The 11,127-nt window shown below is 42.4% G+C and overlaps 1 pseudogene; it reads left to right on the forward strand.

Moving 5' to 3' along the window:
• Positions 1-1,217: 1,217 nt before the first annotated feature.
• LOC103298565 (neurofilament light polypeptide-like) lies at positions 1,218-10,846 on the forward strand (annotated as a pseudogene).
• The last annotated feature ends 281 nt before the right edge of the window (positions 10,847-11,127 follow it).

Here is an 11,127-nt window from a genome sequence, read left to right on the forward strand (position 1 = left end):
CCTTGATGTGGGAGTGAGGGGACAATGAGAGATAAACCAAAGAACTTATATACATATATGCATAGCCCATAGACATGGGAAATAGGGTAGTGAAGATATGAGGAAATATCTGTAATACCATCAATAATAAAAAGTATATTATAATAAATAAATGAAATGATATGATGATTTCAAAAAAAGATACAGAACAGGTGGACAGTCAAAAAACAATTTCCAAATTAACCAGTCAGCAAAAGACAAATATCACATTGTATGCTCTTGCCTCCTTTGTCAAATATTACTTGAGCATAATGGTTTGGGTCAGTTTCTGGGGTCTCTATTCTGTTCCATTGGTGTACTGGTTTATGTCTGTTCTCGTGCCAATACCAGGCAGTTTTCAGGACAGTGGCTTTATAATATAGCTTGATATCTGGTATTTATATTCATTCACTCACTCATTCTCTTCTATCTCTTTTGCATGATTAATTTTGTAGTTATTTGAAGTTTGTTTTTTATTGTTCTTCTTTGTCAGGATTGCTGCAGTTATTTGGGGTCTTTTTTTATTCCATATGAATTTTTGGAGAATTTGTTCTAGGTCTGTGAAATATGCCATTGGTATTTTAATGAGGATTGCATTGAATCTGTGGATTGCTTTGGGTAGTATGAAAATTTTAATGATGTTGATTCTACCAATCCATGAACAGGGTATACTAGTATTCTTCCATTTGTTTGCCTTCCTCTATCTCTTTTTACCATGTCCTGTAGTTTTCCAAGTACAGGTCTTTTACCTCTTTAGTTAAATTTATTTCTAGGTATCTTAACTTTTTTGTTGCAATGGTAAATGAGTGTGTTTTTTTTTTAATATTTCTCTTTAAGTTCATTATTGGTGTATGAAAAAGTCAAGACAATCCTATCTAATAATAGAGTAATATGCAAATTAATCATCACTCCACAACAAAAATGGCGGTGCCCATCGACATAAGATGGTGGCGCCCAGTCCTCTCAGGCCCGCCGGAGACCCCCCAGTCCCAGGGAGGGCTGCCGGTGAGAGCCAGCAGAGCGGCCCAAGCTGTAGGCCTGGGAGGTGGCCATGCCCCTGGCACGATCTGCTACTAGCCTCAGCCCGCGCATCCCTGGTGTAATCTGCTCCCAGCCGCAGCCCTGACCGTCCACCTGGGAGGCTCCCGTGCTCCCCCAAACCCCCTCCTGTGATCCGCTTCTAGCCCTGGCCCGGGGCCATGGGCCTGGAAAGCAGCCGGACCCTCCCTCCACGAGATCCACTTCCAACCCCGGCCCGGGCCAGGGGCCTGCAAGGCAGCCACGCCCTCTGGCGCCATCAGCTCCCAGCAGTGACCCAGGTCGTAGGCCTGTCAGCTGGGAGACGCCCATGCCCCTCTCAGTGTGTTTTGCTTCCAGCCAAGGCCAGGGCTGTGGGCCTAGGAGGCAGCCACGCCTCTCCAGTGCAATCCGTTCCCAGCCATGGCCCAGGCCTTAGGCCTGTTGGCTGGGAGGCACCTGCGCCCCTCTCCGTGCATTCCACTTTCAGCTGTAGCCATGGCTGTGGGCCTGGGAGGCAGCCGCGCCTCCCGGGCGCAATCCACTCCCAGCTGTGGCCAGGGCTGTAGGCCTGTCAGCTGGGAGGTGCCTGTGCCCCTCTCAGTGTGTTTTGCTTCCAGCTTCGGCCAGGACTGTGGGCCTGGGAGGCAGCCACGCCCCTGTCTGCATGCTCCACTTTCAGCCGCCGCCAGGGCCTAGGCCTATCACCTGGGAGGTGCCTGCGTCCCTCTCAGCGCAATCCGCTCACAGCCATGACGCGGGCCTTAGGCCTGTTGTCTGGGAGGTGCCTGCGCCCCTCTCGGCATGTTCAGCTTTCAGCCACAGCCATGGCTGTGGGCCTGGGAGGCAGCCGTGCCTCCCAGGCATGATCTGCTCCCAGCTGTGGCCCTGGCCGTAAGCTCTTGGCTGGGAGACACCTGTACCCCTCTCAGCGTGTTCCGCTTCCAGCTGTGGCCAGGGCTGTGGGCTCGCCTCTCCAATGTGATCCACTCCCAGCCATAACCCGGGCTGTAGGCCTGTTGGCTGGGAAGCGTCTGCACCCCTCTAGGCACATTCCACTTTCAGCCGGTGCCAGCTTCTTCCCAACCTGCAAAACTCCAGCTTGATTCCCCTATAAAGGGAAGAGAATAGGACAGGATGTTCCCAGGAAATGGTGACAACAGGTTGCATGTGTGGACTGTGCTGGAGCTGTGTCCATGGCACACTGGGAACACTGAGGAAGGAGCAAACAGATCTGGCTGCAAGGATGGGGAGAGGGCCACAGAGACTTGGCCAACCCTCAAAGGGCCCAGTAGAAGTTTCATAGGTAGAGAGGATTGAGATTATTAAGAGGAGAAAGGCATCTTGGAAGGAGTATTTCTAGCAGAAGGGAAAAAATGGGCCAAAAGTTTGTGGGAAATGGATAAGTACAGTGTTAGTAGACCTCTATGTGAAAAAACCTTCCATCTTACATTACTTAACAGACTTGGCTCCAATTGACTTTGCCCTTTCAAAATAATTTTTGGAGGGAAAGATGGACAGTTGATTACATGTCTATTATTTATAAAAGAAAAGGAAACTTTTAGAAAATATGAAAAAGTGTTAAATCACCTATAAACCTTCTACTTATTCAAATATAAGCCCAACAACCACATGATATCACCTTTCCAAGGTCTCATGAAATTCCTGTTTAAGGAGTTTATTTTATGACACTTTTAGTTTGGGTTTACATTTTTACTGGTTTGTCAAGACCACAGCAGGTACACTGTCCAATATGTTAAAGAAAAAAGCCTATCTAATAAAGAGGGAATATGCAAGGGAGGGCATTTGGGGGTGACCAGGCTGTCAGGGGAGGGCAGTTGGGGATGATTGGGAAGGCAGGGGAACAGTTAGGCATCAATCAGGCTGGCAGGTGAGTGGTTAGGGGCAATCAGGCAGTCAGGCAAGCAGTTGGGAGCCAGCAGTCCCGAATTATGAAAGGGATGTCCGACTGCCTGTTTAGGCCTGATCCCTGCCTGTTTAGGCCCGATCCCACAGGGAATGAGGAACACACCTCCCCTGCCAGTGCACGAATTTCGTGCACCGGGCCTCTAGTCTTTTTAATAAATCGCATTGAAAAAAATGGACAGATAGATCCAAAAAAATGAAACCAGCCCACCAACTTAGACCATACACAAAAATAAACTGAAAATAGATGAAGGACTTAAATGTAAGTTGGGAAACCATAAAAATCTTAGAAGAATCCATAGGCAGCAAAATATCAGACATATGTTGTAGCAATATCTTTACTGACACAGCTCCTAGGGTAATGAAAACTAAGGAGAAAATAAACAAATGGGACTACATCAAAATAAAAAGCTTCTGCACAGCAAAAGAAACCATCAACAAAACAACAAGAAAGCCCACTGCATGTGAGAACATATTTGCCAATGTTATCTCTGATAAGGTTTTAATCTCCAAAATTTATAGGGAACTCAGACATATTAACAAAAGAAGATAAACAATGCAATCAAATAATGGGCAAAGGACCTAAACAGACACTTTTCAAAAGTGGACATATAGAAGGCCAAGAGGCATATGAAAATATGCTCAAAGTCACTAATCATCAGAGAGATGCAAATCAAAACGACAATGGGATGCTATCTCACACCTGTCAAAATGGCTATCATCAACAAATCAACAAAAGACAAGTGCTGGCGAGGATGCAAAGAAAAAGGAACCTTAGTGCATTGCTGGTGGGAATACAGACTGGTGTAGCCTCTGTGGAAAACAGTATGGAGTTTTCTCAAAAAATGAAAAATGGAACTCCCATTTGACCCAGCGATTCCACTTCTAGGAATATATCCCAAGAAACCAGAAACACCAATCAGAAAGGATATATGCACCTCTATGTTCCTAGCAGCACAATTCACCATAGCTAAGATTTGGAAACAACCTTAGTGCCCATCAGCAGATTAGTGGATCAAAATACTGTAGTACACTTACACAATGGAATATACTATACTGCTGTAAAAAAGAAATAACTCTTACCATTCACAACAGCATGGATGGACATGGAGAGCATTATGCTAAGTGAAATAAGCCAGTGAACGAAGATAAATATCACATGATCTCACTCATTTGTGGAATATGATGAACTGCATGAACTGATGAACAAAAATACTAGTAGATCCAAAGACAGAGAAGCATCAAACAGACTGTCAAACTTCAGAGGGAAGGCAGGGTAAGGTGCATGTGTGGGAATAGAGATTAACCAAAAGACTTGCATGTATGCATATTAGCATAACCAATGGACACAGACACTAGGAGGGCAAGGGCATGTGCTGTGGGGCTGGGGAGCGGCGGGGAGAGGTCAATGGGGAAAAAAGGAAACATATATAATACTAAATGTAATACTTTAAACAGTAAAGAATTTAAAAAGAAAAAAAAAGAAAGCCCACTGCATGGGAGAACATATTTGCCAATGCTATATCTGATAAGGGCCTAATCTCCAAAATGTATAGGGAACTCATACCACTTAACAAAAGGAAGATAAGCAGTCCAATCAAAAATGGACAAAGGACCTAAATAGACACCTTTCAAAAGAAGACATACAGAAGGCCAAGAGACATAAAACACACTCAAAGTCACTAATCATCCGAGAGATGCAAAGTAAAACGACACCTGTCAGAATGGCTATCATCAACAAATCGACAAAGGACAAGTGCTGGCGAGGATGTGGAGAAAAAGGAACCCTCATGCACTGCTGGTGGGAATGCAGACTGGTGCGGCCACTGTGGAAAACAGTATGGAGTTTCCCCAAAAAATTAAGAATGGAACTACCATTTGATCCAGTAATCCCACTTTTAGGACCATATCCCAAGAAATCAGAAACATCAATCAGAAAGAACATATGCACCCCTATGTTCATAGCAGCACAATTTACAATAGCTAAGACTTTAAAATAGCCTTAGTGCCCATCAGCAGATGAGTGGATTAAAAAACTGTGGTACATCTACACAATGGAATACTACACTGCTTTAAAAGAGAGGGAACTCTTACCATTCGCAAAGGCATGCATGGACATGGAAAGCATTATGCTACGCGAAATAAGCCAGTTGAAGAAAGATAAATATCACATGATCTCACTAATTTGTGGAATATAATGAACAACTAAACTGATGAACAAAAATAGATCCAGAGACAGAGAAGCATTGAACAGACTGTCAAACCTCAGAGGGAATGGAGGGGAGGTTTGGGGGAGGTAAGAAATCAACCAAAGGACTTGTATGCATGCATATAAGCATAACCAATGGACACAGACACTAGCAGGGTGAGGGCATGTGCTGGGGGGTGGGAATGGCGAGGGAAGGTCAACGGGAAAAAAGGAGACATCTGTAATAAGAATAAAATAACTAACTAAATAAATAAAATAAAAATAAATTTATCTTTAAAAAGATAAATATCACATTGTTTCACTTATATGTGGAATCTAATGAAAAAAATAAACTAAAAAACAAAATAGAAACAAGCTCATAGATACAGAAAACAAACTCACAGCTGTCAGAGGGGGGAGTTGTTTGGGTGCTGGGAGAAAATGGTGATGAGATTAAGCAAAAACAAACAAAAAAGAAACAGCTTCATAGACAGACAGCAGTATGGTGATTACCAGAGGGAAAGTGGGGTAGAAGGAGATAAGAGAGGGTAAAAAGGCAATAAATGATGATGAAAAGAAACTTGACTTTGGGTGATAAACACACAATGCAATATACAGATAATGCATTATAGAATTGAAATCTATATCATTTTATTAACCAATGTTACCTCAATAAATTCAATTTAAAAATCTATGATAAGGACTAAATAAATAAATAAATAAATAAATAAATAAATAAATAAATTGAGGACATTAAAGACTATCTCTAAAACAATTTATCATTTATTCTGAAACCCTCAAGTTTTTATATTTCTTGCATGTTGTTTCATGCATGATTCAAACTACTTAATTTAATGAATGTATCATTGGTTCTAGTATTTTCACATTGTGTGTGAGAGCATGTGTTTTATGTGTCCTCGGTAAGATTAACCACCTTATAAAATATATCTGATATATTCTTGAATCATTTCTAATTGAATTACTCTTGGTAGACAATATTTTTGAGTTCCACGTTGTAAACAAGATGCAACTATTTAGATAGAGATTTTAGAAAATGGTATGAAATAAAATATTTGTGAATTTATCTACACTAATAAAAGAGAAAGATGCTAATTGACCGTACTTCCGTTATGCCAACAGCCAATCAGGAGTGATATGCAAATAAACTCAACAAAGATGGTGGGTAAATTTGCATATGCAGGCAGGGCAGGCAGCGCCTAACCTCGCCCACAGGGTCCAGGCGGTGATCGGGAACCCCGGCAGGCGGCACGGGCAGCGCCTGACATCGCCTGTGGGGTCCAGTTAGCGCTAGGGACCAGGCAGGCCCGGCGGGCAGCGACTGACGTTGCCTGCGGGGTCCAAGAGGTGATCAGGGACCTGGGTAGGCGGGGGTGGCCAGGGTCTCCAGGATCACTGTCTGCCCCCAGGCTGCCTGCGGACACCAGTGGAGCAGGCCCAGGTTGAACATTTTAATGAAAATGGGATACCTGTGCCCCGCCCTACAGAGCCCTGTCCCTGGCAAGGACAGGGAAGTGGGCAGTTAGGAGGCACCAGGGCTCCGAAGGGGCTGGGAGCAACCTGCAGGCATGCTACCAGAAAGAGGTGCTGAACCAGGAGGATGCAGAGGGCTGGCTGATGGAGGCGCGCAAAGGTGCAGATGAGGCGGCTCTCACCGGCGCTGAGCTGGAAAAGTGCATCGACAGCCTGATGGACGAAATCGCCTTTCTGAAGAAGGTGCACAAAGAGGAGATCACCTAGCTGCAGGCGCAGATCCAGTATGCTCAGATCTCCATGGAGATGGACGTGTTCCCCAAGTCTGACCTCTCCGCTATGCTCAAGGACATCCGCGCCCAGTACGTGAAGCTGGCTGCCAAGAACAAGAACATGCAGAATGCTGAAAAATGGTATAAGAGCCGCTTCACTGTGCTGACTGAGAGCGCTGCCAAGAACACCTACACGCTGCGCCGCCAAAGACGAGGTGTACGAGAGCCGCCGCCTGCTCAAGGCCAAGACCCTGGAGATGGAAGCATGCTGGGTCATGAACAAAACCCTGGGAAAACAGCTGCAAGAGCTGGAGGATAAGCAGAATGCAGACGTTAGTGCTATGCAGGACACAATCAACAAATTAGAAAATGAGTTGAGAACTACAAAGAGTGAAATGGCACGATATTTAAAAAAAAACCAGGACCTCCTCAATGTGAAGATGGCTTTGGACATGGACATTTCAGCTTACAGGAAACTCTTGGAAGGTGAGGAGACCCGGCTCAGTTTCACCAGCATGGGAAGCATAGCCAGCGGCTTCTCCCAGAGTTCCCAGGTCTTTGGCCGATCTGCCTATGGTGGTTTACAGACCAGCTCCTACTTGATGTCCACTCGCTCCTTTCCTTCTTAATACACCAGCCACATCCAGGAGGAGCAGATCGAGGTGGAAGAGACCATTGAGGCTGCAAAAGCCGAGGAAGCTAAGGATGAACCCCCTTCTGAAGGATAAGCTGAAGAGGAGGAGAAGGAGAAGGAAGAAGCTGAGAAAAAGGAGAGGAAGAGGAAGAAGGTGCCAAGGAAGAATTTGAGGATGCAAAGGAGGAAGAAGGAGGTGAAGGTGAAGGAGAAGATGCCCAAGAAGCTGAGGACGAGAAGAAAGATGAAGGTGCTGGGGAGGAGCAAACAACCAAGAAGAAAGATTGAGCCCCCCTTTCCTTAATTATTTCAGGAATAATCCTCCCAAAACCAGGTCAACCCCGTCACCAACCAAGCAGTTGAGTTCCCGATACTATATGAATTAAGAAGTCAATATATATAACATTCTGAGGTGACTCAGGTTGGACATTAAATGCTGTGCTGTGACTTTTCTCCTTATGCAGAGTATCTGTTTGCTTGCAGAGTGGCTTCCTGGCTTGCTGCCAGCCTGTGCATGGTCCACGCTTATGAGTTCAGGATCTATGACAATGTGAATAATTCAGATGTTTACAATAAAAACACATGAATACATGAATTCACTAATGTTAATGTTAAACTTCATGGAAAAAATAGTCCTTTGAATCTTTGGTGGTTAGAAATTAAATACCTCAAATCATGTGCAATAAACAGTAAATAAAGTTACACTGAATGACAAAAAAAAATACATTAGGGGTCAGGAAACATTCAAAGAACTGGGGAACCATTCCCAAACCAGGAAGGGAAGTCACAGGGTGTATATTATTGCTATGAATACAGTATTTCCTACTAGTTACAACATATACAATGTAATGTATTAGATGCCTTCTTATCACATGAAGTATGTATTCTCATAGAGTAATACTGGTAGATATGTTATAGTTATGGCAGTATGTCACATCCTATCTATATTAATAAAAGGGTAATATGCTAATTAGACCATGAGACCTTCCAGATGTCCTTCTGGACAAAGCCATGGTGGCAGAGGCAGTTAGGGGTGATCAGGCCAGGAGAGGAGGGCAGTTGGGGGTGATCAGGCTGGCGGGGGGGGGTGCAGTTGGGGGGAAGCAGGCCAGCAGGCAGAGTGGTTAAGGGAGATCAAGCAGGGAGGCAGGTGAGCGGTTAGGAACCATCAGTCCCAGATTGCGAGGGGGTTGTCCAACTGCTGGTTTAGGCCCGATCCCACAGGGGTCCCAGATTGGAGAGGATGCAGGCCAGGCTGAGGGACACCCCCTCCCCGCCCCGTGCACGAATTTTGTGCACCTTGGCCACTAGTAAGTGACATTCAGTTACTGCTTTTGAGCCAAATGAAAAAATAACCTATAACTCTAGTAATTGCAAAACAACACATCATATCTTAAATATCCATATGTCATTCTATTTATAGTCAATAAAGGGAAAGATGCCCTGTGGATAACAGTAATGCAACTATTGTAACCATCAGGGGTTGTTAAACTTTTTTAGAACATTGGCAATAGGGAGGAGTTTTGGAAGGCACTTTTGGAAACAGAGAAAATTTACTTTGAAAGACATTGGGCAATTATACAGAGTAAAAGCACTTTCAAGAACAAAAATCAAAACAAAATAAAACACCAAGAACTGTGAACATAATGTCATTTGTATCATTTTTCTGATGTGCCACATAAACTGGCTCTTAGAGAATATTTATAGACTCTAACTCCAAAATGGATTATATGATGGCAGTTTCATTGGAATAAGTGGCTACTAGTATTCTCCTAAAGGTTGTATTCTGAAGGTGTCAGTGTTTATATGCATGTCAGAAATCAGCCATATCTCTTTTTTTCAAAAATATTTTTATGTACTATTTACACATCCATAAATACACAAAAATATTGTCCATTAATTTACATATTTAAGGTTTGTGTTATGGATTTGAATGGGCTCAGAAATATCCTATCCTTTTAGGTATTTTAAGCACAGGCATGTATATGAAGATACCACCATCTCAGTGCTGTGCTGTCACATAAATTTTCTCCCTTACCTCTGAAGTTTTCCTCATCTACACCAGCAGTACTTGGGGTCAAACTCACAAAGGTGCTGTTCCCCCAATTGCAGCAAACACTGCCATGTGTTGTATGTTTGATGAATTAAAAGGATGCTGCCAACTTAATTATACTGTAACCCTTCAATAAAGGAAGGGCAGAGCTGATTAACTAGTGAATAATTGGGAGCTGATTGATGGCTCTCTCCCTTACTGCCGAAGGCTGTATATATAATTATTTTGCCTTTGGGCCTAATTTTGCCACTGTTAGCTTCCACTTTTGTCATCAGTTGTAATTTATATATGAGGCCTGCAGCCTTAGAAAAGGGAGATAGAAAATGAAATATTTCTGAATTCCTAGATATGTCACCAGCAAAAGGCCAGCAGGCAGCCTTGAACATTAACATTTGCACTCATTTAACAGCATTGATATTTCATGCTTTGCAAGAAAATAATATTGTAATTTGTCAATAGTCATAATCATATTAGCTTTCATGAGTTTTAAATCATATTGTATCACCTAGTGGTTTTGAGTTTACTTTTAGTACAAGATTGATTTGTTATAATTTAACTTCCATGCACTTTCCCCAGCCAAAACTTCCTATTTTATATATACTAATAAAGCTGTGAATATCTTTCTTTCAAATAAAATAGGTTTTTACTTCAAAGAAAAATAAAACAGAAACCTTAAAGTTAAACTATATTAAATATTAGTATAAAATTACCATCAGTACTAAAAATCAAGAGTATTGCAAATATCTCAGCTTCTGAAAAATGGAATATTTATTAAGCATTCACCATGGACAAGGTATCAGGCACATTTTGAAAAATATAAAGTATTAATTGTCATGTATTGAAACCTAAGTATATCAAATCCCACACTTAAAATATATTCTACAAAGCACTTCACTCATGATGTTATAAAATATAACAATTCAAGGAAAGTAAATAAATCATAACAAAGGGTCTGCTTTTGTATAATTCAAGTTTTGTGAAGAAACTACCTTCTTATAGTAAAGGGGCGAAATAAGACTAAAGAAACATTTTAAAGATTGCTGCATTCCTAGGCATGCTAAATGAATGTGAGGTCTTTATATTCCAGATGTTTTTTTCACCATGAAAAATAACATCTTAGGCACGTATTTTAGGGAAATCATCCTTTCAAACACTGGAATCACAAATCTTATAATTATAAGCCACGATATACAAATGTTGTCTCTCAAATTTTCTTTGTTGTTTTGTCATCATTTAGAACTCCTTAATCCATGAATCACAGGACAATTTGAAGAATCTTTCAGTCAAAGCTCAGTATTGTGCAAGAGGGCATAGGCCAGGAGAAAACAAAAAGTTATATTTGCCCTCTCTTCTTATCTGCATTTGATTTATAAGTCAGTGTGAGTTAGCAAGAGAAATAGAGGCAAAGAGCTTGATGCCTCCCTGTGGAGAATGTGCACCATTTGGATTGAAGGCATGAAAGAGGGGAAATTAATGATAAACTGTTCATCTGTCACTACTGCTAGCCTGAAGGTTTTTCAGAGAAGGC

Source organism: Eptesicus fuscus, chromosome 1 (assembly GCF_027574615.1).
Source record: "Eptesicus fuscus isolate TK198812 chromosome 1, DD_ASM_mEF_20220401, whole genome shotgun sequence".
In the NCBI taxonomy this organism is placed as follows: domain Eukaryota; kingdom Metazoa; phylum Chordata; class Mammalia; order Chiroptera; family Vespertilionidae; genus Eptesicus; species Eptesicus fuscus.